The sequence below is a fragment of the Lepidochelys kempii genome, chromosome 10, assembly GCF_965140265.1.
Source record: "Lepidochelys kempii isolate rLepKem1 chromosome 10, rLepKem1.hap2, whole genome shotgun sequence".
In the NCBI taxonomy this organism is placed as follows: Eukaryota; Metazoa; Chordata; order Testudines; family Cheloniidae; genus Lepidochelys; species Lepidochelys kempii.
Window position 1 is genome coordinate 39822495 of NC_133265.1, and position 13304 is coordinate 39835798.

The 13304-nt window shown below is 48.7% G+C and overlaps 1 protein-coding gene across 4 annotated transcripts in view; it reads left to right on the forward strand.

Moving 5' to 3' along the window:
* Window positions 1–4282: 4282 nt before the first annotated feature.
* Window positions 4283–13304, forward strand: part of STRA6 (signaling receptor and transporter of retinol STRA6) — a 54538-nt gene continuing 45516 nt past the window's right edge. For 2 of the 4 annotated variants that reach the window (XM_073363072.1, XM_073363073.1), the window contains exon 1: window positions 4424–4751. The gene's annotated coding sequence lies outside the window, so the exon portion shown is untranslated. Of the gene's footprint in view, window positions 4343–4423; window positions 4752–13304 lie in introns of those variants that run through there. The other 2 variants (XM_073363070.1, XM_073363071.1) reach the window with 2 other exon arrangements.

The window sequence follows — 13304 nt, forward strand, 5'->3', positions numbered from 1 at the left end:
CTGGGAACTACAGGCTAGTCAGCCTCACCTCAGTCCCCGGAAAAATCATGGAGCATGTCCTCAAGGAATCAATTCTGAAGCACTTCGAGGAGAAGAAAGTGATCAGGAACAGTCAGCATGGATTCACCAAGGGCAAGTCATGCCTGACTAATCTAACTGCCTTCTATGATGAGATAACTGGTTCTGTGGATGAAGGGAAAGAAGTAGACGTGTTATTCCTTGACTTTAGCAAAGCTTTTGGCACGGTCTCCCACAGTATTCTTGTCAGCAAGTTAAGGAAGTATGGGCTGGATGAATGCACTACAAGGTGGGTAGAAAGTTGGCTAGATTGTCGGGCTCAACGGATAGTGATCAATGGCTCCATGTCTAGTTGGCAGCCGGTATCAAGCAGAGTGTCCCAAGGGTCAGTCCTGGGGCCGGTTTTGTTCAATATCTTCATTAATGATCTGGAGGATGGTGTGGACTTCACCATCAGCAAGTTTGCAGATGACACTAAACTGGGAGGAGTGGTAGATATGCTGGAGCCTAGGGATAGGATACAGAGGGCCCTAAACAAATCAGAAGATTGGGCCAAAAGAAATCTGAAGAGGTTCAGCAAGGACAAGTGCAGAGTCCTGCACTTAGGACGGAGGAATCTCAGGCACTGCTACGGACTAAGGACCGAGTGGCTAGGCAGCAGTTCTGCAGAAAAGGACCTAGGGGTTACAGTGGACAAGAACCTGGATATGAGTCAGCAGTGAACCCTTGTTGCCAAGAAGGCTAACGGCATATTGGGCTGCATTAGTAGGAGCATTGCCAGCAGATTGAGGAATGTGATCATTCCCCTCTATACGACATTGGTGAGGCCTCATCTGGAGTACTGTGTCCAGTTTTGGGCCTCACACTACAAGAAGGATGTGGAAAAATTGGAAAGAATCCAGTGGAGGGCAACAAAAATGATTAGGGGGCTGGAGCACATGGTTTATGAGGAGAGGCTGAGGGAACTGGGATTATTTAGTCTGTGGAAGAAAAGAATGAGGGGAGATTTGACAGCTGCTTTCAACTACCTGAAAGGGGGTTCTAAATAGGATGGATCTAAACTGTTCTCAGTGGTAGCAGATGACAGAACAAGGAGTAATGGTCTCAAGCTGCAGTGGGGGAGGTTTAGGTTGGATATTAGGAAAAACTTTTTCACTAGGATGGTGGTGAAGCACTGGAATGGGTTACCTAGGGAGGTGGTGGAATCTCCTTCCTTAGAGGTTTTTAAGGTCAGGCTTCACAAAGCCCTGGCTGGGATGATTTAGTTGGGGATCGGTCCTGCTTTGAGCAGAGGGTTGGACTAGATGACCTCCTGAGGTCACTTCCAACCCTGATATTCTATGATTACAGTTTGGGATAGTTAGAGGTGGAGAATTACATAACATTAGGATCTCTGTTAAACACTGTGGATCCTATCTGGCTCCCATGGCCAGTAATGTAATGATGTCTCATAAACTTAACTGGAAGCAAGATCAGATACTTTTAATAAAAGACATCTGATGATCCCAAACGTGTAGCATTTCTCTAGTCCAGGGATCGGCAACCTTTGGCATGCGTCCCACCAGGGAAAGCCCCTGGTGGGCCAGGCTGGTTTGTTTACCTGCCGCGTCCGCAGGTTCAGCTGATCGCAGCTCCCACTGGCCGTGGTTCGCCACTCCAGGCCAATGGGGACTGCGGGAAGTGGCGCAAGCCTAAGGATTTGCTGGCTGCCTTTCCTGCAGCCCCATTGGCCTGGGACAGCGAACCGTGGCCAGTGAGAGCTGCGATTGGCCGAACCTGCGGACGCGGCAGGTAAACAAACTGACTCAGCCTGCCAGGGGCTTTCCCTGGTGGGCTGCGTGCCAAAGGTTGCCGATCCCTGCTCTAGTCCTTAGTCATGGAAAATGCCCTTTGACTTCAAAGGGAGTTTAACCTGTGTCAGGACTGCAGGGTTTTGCCCAGCAGTAAGGTCTAGTGGCCCCAACCAAAGTCAGGCCTCCTTGTGCTAGGTGATGTAGGCACATTTCGTGAGACAGTCCCTGTCCTAAAGAGATTGGTCGAAATAGACCAGGCAGCCAAAGCAGGGGGAAGAGAGGAAGTGACTTGTCCAAGGTCACACAGTAGATCAGTGGCAGACCTGACAACAGAACCCCAACTCCCAGTCCAGCCTTTTGTGTATTACACCCAGCACAATGTGGAAGTTCTTTGCAGCATAATCACAAAGGACAGGGAGGAGGAAAACTACTTCCAGAGCAGGGGGGTGAGGGAAGGGCCTGGGACATGCCTGATACTGTACCAGGATTTTTGGAATTGTCTGGGGTACAGCCAGGATCCTGACACAACTGTGCTGATGGCAGCTGGCATGGGGAGGTGGAAGTAGGAAACAAGGGGGCTAATATGCCAATGTGCAGGTTGCTATTTTAATATGCACAGAAGGGGACTGATTTTGCAGGTTCTGGAGATGGGAAAAGGGTTTTCTGGGTTCTTATAAACACCACCCCTCATGTTTGTAAAAGGACAGAGGTAGCCTCTCATGAGGCACCCACCTCCCAGTGTCACGAGATCCACATCACCCTGCCTCCTCAGTGCAAGTAGCTGCCGCTGGGTCCATCCTTGGCCCACCCAGCTCAGTTCATCCATAATGACATCTCTCCTGGCCTGATCCTCATTTGCTGGGTGGGCTGCTCTTCTGGGGAACCTGAACTGAAATATTTTGGTTTGTTGAACTGAACTGAAACACTCAACATTAATCTGCAGTTCCCTATTGTGACCTGTTGCCCATGAGAATGTGATTCGGTGCCCCCTTTCTCTCTTATGGGCTGAGCTCCCTGGCTGGACTACATCTCCCATGATACAACAGAGTCTTCCCTCTGATGTAGTGCATCTTGGGAGTCATACAGCTGCAAGTGCATAATGGGAAACGTAGTCTGCCCAGGGAACACTGGTCCACAGAGGAGAATGGGGGCATCAGGCATTCTGAACTACAGCTCCCACAAGACAACTGGCAACATTAGTTCATATAAATAAATTACATCTATCTATATATAAATTATATACTAAGAGAAATAATAAATGCAATTTAACATTGAAATGCCTCAAAATGAAATGTTTCAGGTCAGTTCAACAAACTGAAATTAAATGTTTTAACTGGAGAATATTGACATGTTTAATTTCTATTGAAAAATTCCAAAATCAACATTTTGTTCCATGAGAAAATTAGATGTTTCAACTTTTCATCCTGATTTGGAACAAAAGCCAATGTTGGAATATCCTGCATTTCCTGTGCTTGCTTGGCTCTAAGTTCGACTACGTCAACCACTTTTCATGAAGATTTGTTTCGTCAAAAGGCCTTTCTGTGTGAACAAATGTCACCTGCCCTCCTGAGAAGCTGCATGGGCTGCTGGACTCAGTCTCCACACATGGTCTGTGGGGAATTATGCAAGTTTCCCAAAAGACTAGGGGAATCTGCCCTCTTCCACACAAATTTCCTGGGTTCACGGAAGTATTCCAGAAGGCTTTCTGAAATCTCCCAGAAGCCACTGTTTCTGTGGGCTAGGTACCTAGAGATAGGTATCTCTACAATAGGAAGGTACAGGAGGAAGATTGAGGAACAGTACAAGTGGGGATGCAGGGTAGCAATGCACCAAGCTTGCACTTGCTGTGGGATGACTCATGTGGGTGCTCTGCACTGCAAATGCCCTCCCATCAGGTCAGTTAACAGCAGACAGGGCACAGTTACGCTGGCAGTGAGGAAGCTTGCACTGCTGTTGGCTGAGCTGTACCTATCCTGTGACTAGAGAGGACTTAAGTCTCTAGGGCTGTCAGCGGGCCCTTTCCCCCTTGCTATAGTCACACACAACCAAAAACTGAGTTAACTCAGCTCTCTCCCCGAGCTGTGTTGAATTGGGGCTAGGCCAGAGAAGCCCTCCTCATATATTTGGAGCAACTAGAGGTAGCGGGGCAAAGGAACAGAGCAAGTCAGGCATAGAGGAAAGAGAGGGAAGCTCCTGGGCCAGATTCTCAGCTGATATAAATTGCCATAGCTCCACTGAAATCAATAGGGTGTTTCTGATTTACACAAGCTGATGAGCTGGCCCATTTACTCCAGTGGAGCTATGCCGGTTTACCCTAGCTGGAGATCTGCTCTCCTGCCTTTCATGTCGGCCAGCACAGGCGAAAGTGGGGGCTATTTTGCTGGAGTTTGGTCCCTCAGGGCTCTGGGTTCACTACAGCTCTTAATGGTCTGTGTGTGTGTTACGTGGGGTGGGGGAACAGCAGAGTGGACAAAGTGCTGGGGCGGAGAGCTGTCTGAAGACTCTCCAGAAATGTGATTGATAATCAAAGGGTGAGCAAAGCACTGACTGGTTGCTTTTAATTTTCTAAACCCTGGGGTGGCCCCGAGCCAAGCCCTCTTAGCAATGGAGGGGATAAAGTTCCCCAGCAGTAGAGAGTCTCCTCTCTCCGGTGTGCTGAACTTTGCCTTTAAGCTTGCATGGCTGCATCTCTGCTGGGATCCTCTGATCAGATTAGGAAACACAGGAGCAGCTGCAGCAGTTGCTGAGTCCACTTGCCTCCAGACAACTAGCTCTTGAAGTAACTTTGAAATACAGGGAGAGAAAGCAGGAAAGTGGCTGATCTGTAAGTTTCTCTCAATGAGACTGTATTTTTAACAGGATTACCGTCTTCCTACTGTTGCGGAGGAGAGGAGAAGTTTTGTGCATCTGCTCTCCGCTCAGAAGAGTTGCCTGAAGAAGGTAACATTTTACTTTGTTGGGCTGTGTTAAGTTGTTGTTCCCTGCTGCAGGGGGGACTTTGTTTATAAACTTTAGCCTGACAAACTATAAGGGAAATTCAGGCTACTGAATCTGCATGTGACTAGTGACGTTCCACTATTTATTACTCCAGTTAATAAATGCAAACTTTAATCTGCTGCTCCTGGCTGCGGGAGAGTTTGTTTGAGGCATTTAATTCTGTTCTTGATGTTCAAAATATCACATGAGCAAAAGGCATTTAGAACCCCCCCTTGAGTTTGCTTAGCTAATGATTTCTAATCACCATTATAAGCTTTCAAGTGTCACTCTGAGAACCGCTGTTCTAGAGCTGGTCTGAGTTGCCTAGTCCAGCTGCAGTTGTTCTAACATTCAGAGGCTGTCCAGACTGGGGACTAATGCTTTGCCATGCACCCCCACCCCCTTGCAGTTCAGTCATTGGATGGGTTCTGTGGCCAAGGGTGGATGGGGGAGGGGGAAATGTGCTACAAGCAGGGGCATGTGAGCTAATTAGCTTCTGAAGTGGGGGGCTTAGGGTGCAGTGACTGTTGCAGGCTGCTATTTGGGCTGTTGGCAGGCTGGGTGATCAGTGGTGAGGACAGATGGTGGGGTGAGGAGACTCTCCATGGCTGACCAGCCTGTTTGGTGCTGAGCAGCCTAGAAGAGGCGCTGCAGCTCAGTGCTCCATGGAGTGGTGACACCATTGTCTCCCTTCAGTCTCTGAGCATTTCACCATGTGCTCCTTTAATGTTGAGTCGGGGCTGAAGGGTTAATAGTGCAGGTGGGGACTGGCATACAGCTGCTTGGTTGGTGGATCCAGCCTTGGCTACTGGCCTGGCTTGAGGAGGATTGGCAGAGCTGCGGGGAAGCTGAGGGTACAGGGCAGGTATAGCAGGGGGTACAGTCAGTGAAGTGTCTCAGCAGAGATGTGTGTGAAGTATGGGAAGCTTGCACAGACCCTGAACACACACTGACTGGCACCAGCCAGGAGCGCTTCCATTATGAACACCAAACTTGCTTGCAAACAGCCAGAGAAGTGCCCTCTTGCCCAGACTGCCACAACAGTAAATGCGCTTGTCTTTCCAGGGTCTCCCACTCCCACCAGGCTGGAAGCAGTGGGGGTAGGGGGTGCTGCTGACCTCCAGGAGGCTTCCTGTGTGCAAGGGAATGCTATGTGGGTGACAGGGGCATGGAATATTCTGGGACTTCCCTTGCCCCATGAATGTGTGTCTCGCTCTCACTAGTGCTGTACTGGGGCAATTCCAAAGGCTCTGGACTTCATGGGCTATCAAGATCACTGGTGTCTCTATGCCCCCTTGCCACCAAGGTGCAGGTCTGTAAAGCTATGTAGGCATTGCGCTCAGCATCGCAATGCCTAATTGATTGAGGCGCCTGACTCCTCCTTTCAAAAGGGACTTAGGAACTGGGGAGCCAGAATTCCAGTTGATGGGGTTTAGATGCCTAGGTGTCTAAATCCCTTTTGAAAGAGAGATTTATACTCCTAAATTGGTGTGGTGGTGTGATGCCAAGCGCAGTAGTGTCTACATAGCTTCAAAAATCTGGGCCTAAGGCACTAGTGCAGAGATGGCTGGCTTCACAGGGGCTGTGCTTGGCCACTTTGGCCTGATTCAGTGTTTCCATGAAGCCCATTGTGCTAGCGAGGTTGGAGCAGAGGCCATAGGGCAGGCATAAGGACAGTCTTGGAGAATGCCCTCAGTGCAGGGGGCCTCTACTTCAGGCACAGAGCCAGTTGTGTCCCCCCCTCCAGGAAATCACCCCTGTTCTCCCCTCACATGGGGTGTGGCAGGGGCTGCCCAGCAGGGGCTGCCCTGCAGTGGCTGATGAGGTCCACCTCTTAAAAAACAGGCAGTATGCTAATATATCCACGTTACATAACATAGGCCCTGATCCTCAAAGGTCTTGAAATCAATGAGTCACCTAAATACCTTTCAGGATTTGGCCTGCACTGGCCTTATTGGATATTCCTCTGCTCTTTACTGCATGGAATCAGAGCTACACAGCTGTATCATAGACCCTATCCTGCTAACAGCTAATGGGGAGATTCTCCTTTAGCAAAAGTGGGGAAAGGTTGGTGATTTTGGAGCAGGAGGCTCTGAGTTCTACCGCCACTACCACAGTGATATCACAGGCACGATGGTGATTAGCATGAATTCCTGTGCAGCCACAGATTTATTACACTACATCACCAGGTTGCATCTTGATGCCAGTAGGGGATGATTGAATTTAAGAGCAAATGGCTAATGGTTTCTTTATGGATTTGCTTAACCGTTAGTAAGCTGACAGCTGTTTTGCTTAACTGGCACCTGTGCAAACAGTGTGTGTGAAAAGCTGCCCCTCCCTGGTGCAAATAAATAAATCTAACAGACTAAGCAAACCCAGCACAGACAAATGCGGCAGGCACTGTGGGGAGTTCTGGACGAGCCACAGCCGATCCGTCCGTCTTGTTTCATTCCTGCCTCAGCTCTGTGCGAAGCTCAATTGAATTAAACGAAATCCCTTTTAAAAATAAAAAGGGCTCCCAGAACAGTTCTGGAGATGGATCTTTATCATTTTTATTAAAAGCTGCACAATAAGCTGTCATTACACGGGGGGAGTCCACCTCTCCCAGCCTCACTCCCCCCTCCCCCCCCACTTCATAGTGGTGAGATGCAAAAGCTCCCCAGGGAGTGATAGATAGTGGGAAATGAAGACTATGAAGGGCCTTTATTGAGACCATCAATCTCACTGGTGTTGCTGTGATCAAAGCCCCAGCATTCCCAGGCAGAGGTTAGCTAGAGGAGCAAAGCGATCAGGTTTCGGTTAAAGGCTGGGTGGAGTGGGGCTCTGTGCGGTGGGAGAGCACAAGGATCTCTGTGTTCCAAGCTCAGTGGGGAATGAGGGATGGGTAATGTTTACTCCTAATGCCTGGAGCCAGGGAGAGGTCCGGGCTCAGGATTGGTCAGTGGAGGCTTGACAGGGCTCCAAAACAAATTGGTCCGTGTGGAGACATTGTCTCCATATGTTGAGCCTGATCCTCAACTGGAGTCGCTCAATCACTCTAGCTACTCTCACTAGCTTTGGGCTCACTGGGATTTCCAATTCGGGTATGGGCCTGATCCTGCAATCTTTACTAAGCAAGATTTCATGTTGAAGTTGGCCAGGCCCGCAGGGTTGAGCCCTGAATGCAACAGGCCCTCTGCATGCAACCTAGAGGCTAACTCTTTAGTTGCTGGACTAACAGAACACTGTTAGTCCAGCAACTTCACACCCAAGCCCTGAGAATCCTCTCACTCTTGCATAGCCTCTGCTCTGCAGGCCACAGGCTGAGACAGGCTGTCTTGTGAGCCCCATTCCCACTGTTATTTCTTTAATCCTCATGGTGCCATACAGCAGTGCAAAACTTTATCACACCTTAAGGCAATGCCACCAGTGTACTGCTAACACCTGATGTCCCAGGTCCTCAAGCATTAAGGAATGTAGCATCCATTGATAGCTGTGCTGAAGAGACTGTCCTTAGGAACCAGACCCCATCCCCCAATTTCTGGCTCTTCTCCAGAGGCAAACTGGTGTAAGTGCAAGATTCTCTCCTGGGCGCATGACCCCAGGGAGCCAGCATTGCATTGGTAGATTAGTCAGCTAGTGAATCCTATATCTGATTCACCCCAGTAGTCTGGCTAAGGATGGGAGCGCTGAAGAATCATTGTACTTAGCCCTGGAGGAAGAGCCTTGAACCGCCAAATCCATGACAGCATTGGAAAGTCTCTGAGGCTCCCCCTGCCTGCTTGTCCTCAACAGCTGTTCCTTAGTCACAGATGTGGGACTCCAATCAGCCAATGATACAGAACAAAACTAGCCTCCCCTGGCCTCCCCCCTGCCCCCAGCCTTCAAAAGCTAAAGACGCTTGGGCTGGCCAGTGCGTGGATGGGAGACCTCCTAAAAGCATGGGCTGGTGGGGATCAATAGGTGGAACTCTGCCTTCTGGGTCAGTGCTGACCCTGTGGCTGCACGGTTCTAGAGTTTGCTTGCTATAGTTCAAGACTGTACATTAAGCCAAGACCCTGACCACTTGTGATGTATAAACCCTGCAAGGTACTTCAGGTAAGAATAGGGTGACCATATTTCCCAAAGGAAAAACTGGATACCCCCAGTTGCTTGCCTGAGTGCGCCCCCCCCCCCCGCCCCATGCCAGGCTGTTGCTGGAACCCTGCCAACCCCCCACATACTGGAACGCTACCCCTCCAGCCCTGCCTCCCTGCCTGTGCAGGGCTGGCATCTTCGCTCCCCCCCCCCCCCGGCATGTTCCTCCGCACAGCACCCCACTTTTTTGACAAAAGTGGGCATTTGTCCCATTTGCTCTTGCCAAGTGATCAAGTTGTCAATATATATAAAGTTGGGATGGTTGGGACAGGGCTTAAAAAAAGGGACTGTCCCAGCCAAAATGGGACATATGGTCACCCTAGGTAAAAAGGAGTTTCCAACTTGCAAAATTGTAACTTGATTTTTCTTACAGAGTTGCATTAGGCTGTGACATCAGGCAGCTAGAGCCCTGAACTGGGATGCAGGAGACCTGAGTTGTATTCTCAGCTCTGCCACTGGCCTGCTGGGTGGCCTTGGTAATTCCCTTCCCTGCTCTGTGCCTCAGTTTTCCCCATATGAAGAATGGGGCTAATGATACTGACTTCCCTTTGTAAAGTGCTGATGAAAAAAGCTATATAAGAGCTAGAGATTGTTGTTGGTTTCGTACAAATGGAGCTGCTAATCAAGGTTCATTCCTCTCTTCTACCCCCCCACCCTCCCCAGTGTTTCTGTAGCCGCACATCTTCTGCAGGTACTTTCTCTAGCTCTTTGTGTTGTGTGTCTGAAAGCAAGGAGATGGAGACTATTCTCAAATGCCAGGCTTGGAGCTATGTTTAATTTAAATACCATGGGCCAGATCCTTGGCTGGTGCAGCCTGGCAATGCTCCATGAATGCTGACGTATGCCAGTTGAACATCTGGTCATATGTTTTAGCAGCAGCAGTTGCAACATATGTTGAAGCCTAGTTTCCAAATGCAGGTGCTTTACTAAAAGCTGCCCTGGTCCATCCGTTCTGTAAACCCCGGGGTACACACCTGGTATTGCTTCCCCTCAGGATGCCTTCCAGGGTGAACCGATTCTTTTATGGTGCTGCAAGGAGCTGCATGGGTTTTATAGGCTCCTTCTTTTACTGAGTGCTACATTCTTGGCAGGTGAATCACACCTGCAGTGGCCTGGCTTCAGAGCAGGCTGAACCAAACATGATGGTCTCAGTAGTTCTGGCTCCACGTGGGGGTCTGTAAAGGGAGAACTAATGATGATGCAGGAGGTAGTACAATGGATCCCTTATGAGAGGGAAGGATGAATCTTGTGGCTAAGGCACTGGAGTGGGACTCAGGAGGCCTGGGTTTGATTCCTGGTTCTGCCAGACTCCTGTGTGACCTTGGCAAGCCACTTAATGCCTCTGTGCCTCAGCTCTTGCTGGGTTCTGTCTCCCCCACCCTTTGTCTGCCTCATCTATTTAGGCTGAGAGCTCCTCAGCACAGGGTTGGCCTCACTATGTGCATGTACAGCAGATAGCACAAGAGGGCCCCACCCTTGGTAGGGGCTCTGGGAACCAATGGATTGAGATGGGGCCCAGCTAATCTGGATGGTGTAAACGTTCTGGGGTGTTCCAGACTGAGTGTTCAATTCAGCACATTATGGAAATAAAGGGGCAGCTGCAATGTTGGGACTTGAATCCAAACGTGCCCCAAGACTGGGGTGTCTGGACCTGGAGGGGTGTCTTTGGGCCTGCCACTGTGGAAGGCAAAGCATCGTTCTGCACCAGCTACCTAGGCTCCAGAGTGGCACCAGACGGAAGCAGCTGGTGATCATTCCCTTATCTGTATGAGAGGACAAATGGGGTCTTGCTTGGAAAGTGCTTTGAAGATGTCAAATAGAATCATAGGGTCATAAGGGACTGCCAGGGTCACTGAGTCCAACTCCCTGCCAAGATGCAGGATTTGTTGTGTCTAGAAAATAAAATGAGTGCTGAGCAGTATTATTCATTGACAAACACTTGCTATGTAAGTATGGGTGTTGCTGTGCACTGTTGCTCTGTTGCAATGTTTATCTACAACTCTTCTTGTGCCTTCCACAGAAAGAGCAATGGTGCCATGGAACAACCTCAGCAGCTGCCCCAGAGAAGATTCCTGGCTTGGTCTCTCCAGGGAGTAACATGCTCTAATGCAAAACTTTAATAGCAACCTTGGTGCCACTAAAGGAGAATAACTTCTCAACGGTATAAATGTGGGGCGGTCAGATGTGCACATCTGTTGATCAAGAGTATATGATGTTGCTGCTAAAGTTTGCAGTGGAGCATGAAGTGGATAGAAGCTGGGATATATAATATAATTTCTCATCCAGTGTGTTATTAGCAGCATTTTAGGTAACATGAAGGTGGCAAGGAATGCTGGAGATTTTTTCCTTGCTTCCATGCTTTGCAGGTTATGGGGGGAGTCTAGAGGAACCTGAAATGTCACTAACCGTACTCTTAGTTTGTGGGTTTTTGTGTGTGTGTGTGTGTGTGTGCGCCCCTGCCCCAGAAGCCTCTAATTGAACCAGGAGTCTGCAAATATGGCTATAATTCTCCTATCCAGCTGCCTTGGGGTATTTCCAGCACTTCCTGGTTTTTGTTTTGACTGGGCTGGAGATACAATAAGAAAAGCATCTCTTGGGATGTTAATTTGGTCCCAGGTGCAACCAGGGAAGTCAGATACAGGGACCAGTGTCATGTCTTATTTTAACTAAACACTTTCAATTCCCAGCTCTGCCACAGACTCCCTCTGTGCTCTTGGGCAAGTCACCCAGACCCTCCAAGATATTTAGGCTCCCAACTTCCACTGAAACTAATGAATTGAGGTTTGTTAATTTCAATGGAAATTAGGCTAAATTCCTTTGCAGATCAGGGTCTCAGTCTCTGTGCCTCAGCTCCCCATCTGTAAAACAGGGATGAGAGCACTGCTCTACCTCCCAGGAGTGTCATGATGGGAAGTTCATTAGATTGTGCTCAGATAATGTGGTCGTGGGAGCCATATGGTGCCTTAGTTTAAAAAAAAATGCTGAAAGTGCTGGGGGAAAAAGTTATCAAAAATTCAATACTGTAATAAATTGCTATTTCTTCTTATTATTGAAGAGAGATGGTAAATGTCCAGGCCAATCTGTGGCAGCAACAAGCAACTTTGAGGAACACAAAATATTTTTTTCTCTGAGCAGGGGGGTTATTCCAAGTATCAGGGAAAGGAACCATGGAAAAAGAATGTTCAAACCTGGGAGCTTAAAGTTAGGCATCTGAATCCACAGGACCTAAATAAAAGTGCTGATCATCTCCTATTCCCGTTGATTTCAACAGACGCTATGGATATGCAATACCTCCGGAACATCAAGCCGCTTTTATTTAGATGCCAATGTATGGATGTGGGAGCCTAACTTTAGAATCCCAGTTTGAAATCTTGGCCTGTTTCTATTTTCCTCTGCTCTGCTTCTGACCTCTGTCAGGCTGCTCGATAAGGGCAAACTGCTGGTCCCCTTGCTCATACTGAGCAGCGCCTGACTCAAGCGAGTGGGATGACTCTTTGGAATCAAGCAGGGAAGGGTATCGCAGTCTGCCTCTAAATGACCTCTTCTGCCTCTCTACAAACAGCTGTGATGCTGCATTGAGCAACTGTTGGCGTTACAGAACTTTCTACAGAAAGTCCATTCAAGGAGCTTAGCAGTGCTTGTCTGGCATTTGTTCTGCTCTGCAATTGGAAACCTATTTCTGGGCCTCTGTTTTGCCAGTAAGGAAGGTTGTTCTCTATCCCTTTGCTTTGATGTCTTTCTCTTCAGCAGTAGAACAGAGAGAAGCAGCGTCATTGCTGACTCATCTCCAGGGTCTGAAATGTCCCAGATGAAGTGAAGGCTAGAGGCAGAGGAGTTACAGCATCAGCTTGAGTGAAAAGCACAGGGGACTGTTTCTGACTGGTATAGCCATGTACTATGTGGTACAGCAGCTTAAAATGCCCCAGGAAGGGAGCAGAGCCTGGCTCAATCCTGTGTTCAGACAGTTACCGCACTGACCTTCTTGATTCTTTTCTAGATTAGCCTGTGTCTTGCTAGGGAGCCAAATCTTGACCCTTGCACAACTCGCAGGCTTTCATGTAAATGCTGTTAAGTAACTGAAACAAAGACTCTGATTCTCTGGGCACTGAGGCTGGGTAGGAGGGGTGGAGGAGAGAGTGGAAGGGACCCAGTTAAACATGCCTTGAGCTCTTTAATCTTTTTAGCTCCAATCAAGACTGGATTTTTCACGGTAGAGATTTGGCTTTTTTACTTTTGTTTGTATCAGCTGTTGAAATGATGCAAATTCACATGGCAAAGAGCCCTAACTGGAAGGGAGAGATTCTTACCCCCCTCCTCCCAATCCGTCAATGTGACCCTCCAGTACCGAGAGCATAAAGTAGCCTGTGCAAACTTAGCATTTTGAACTGACCCTAGAGAACT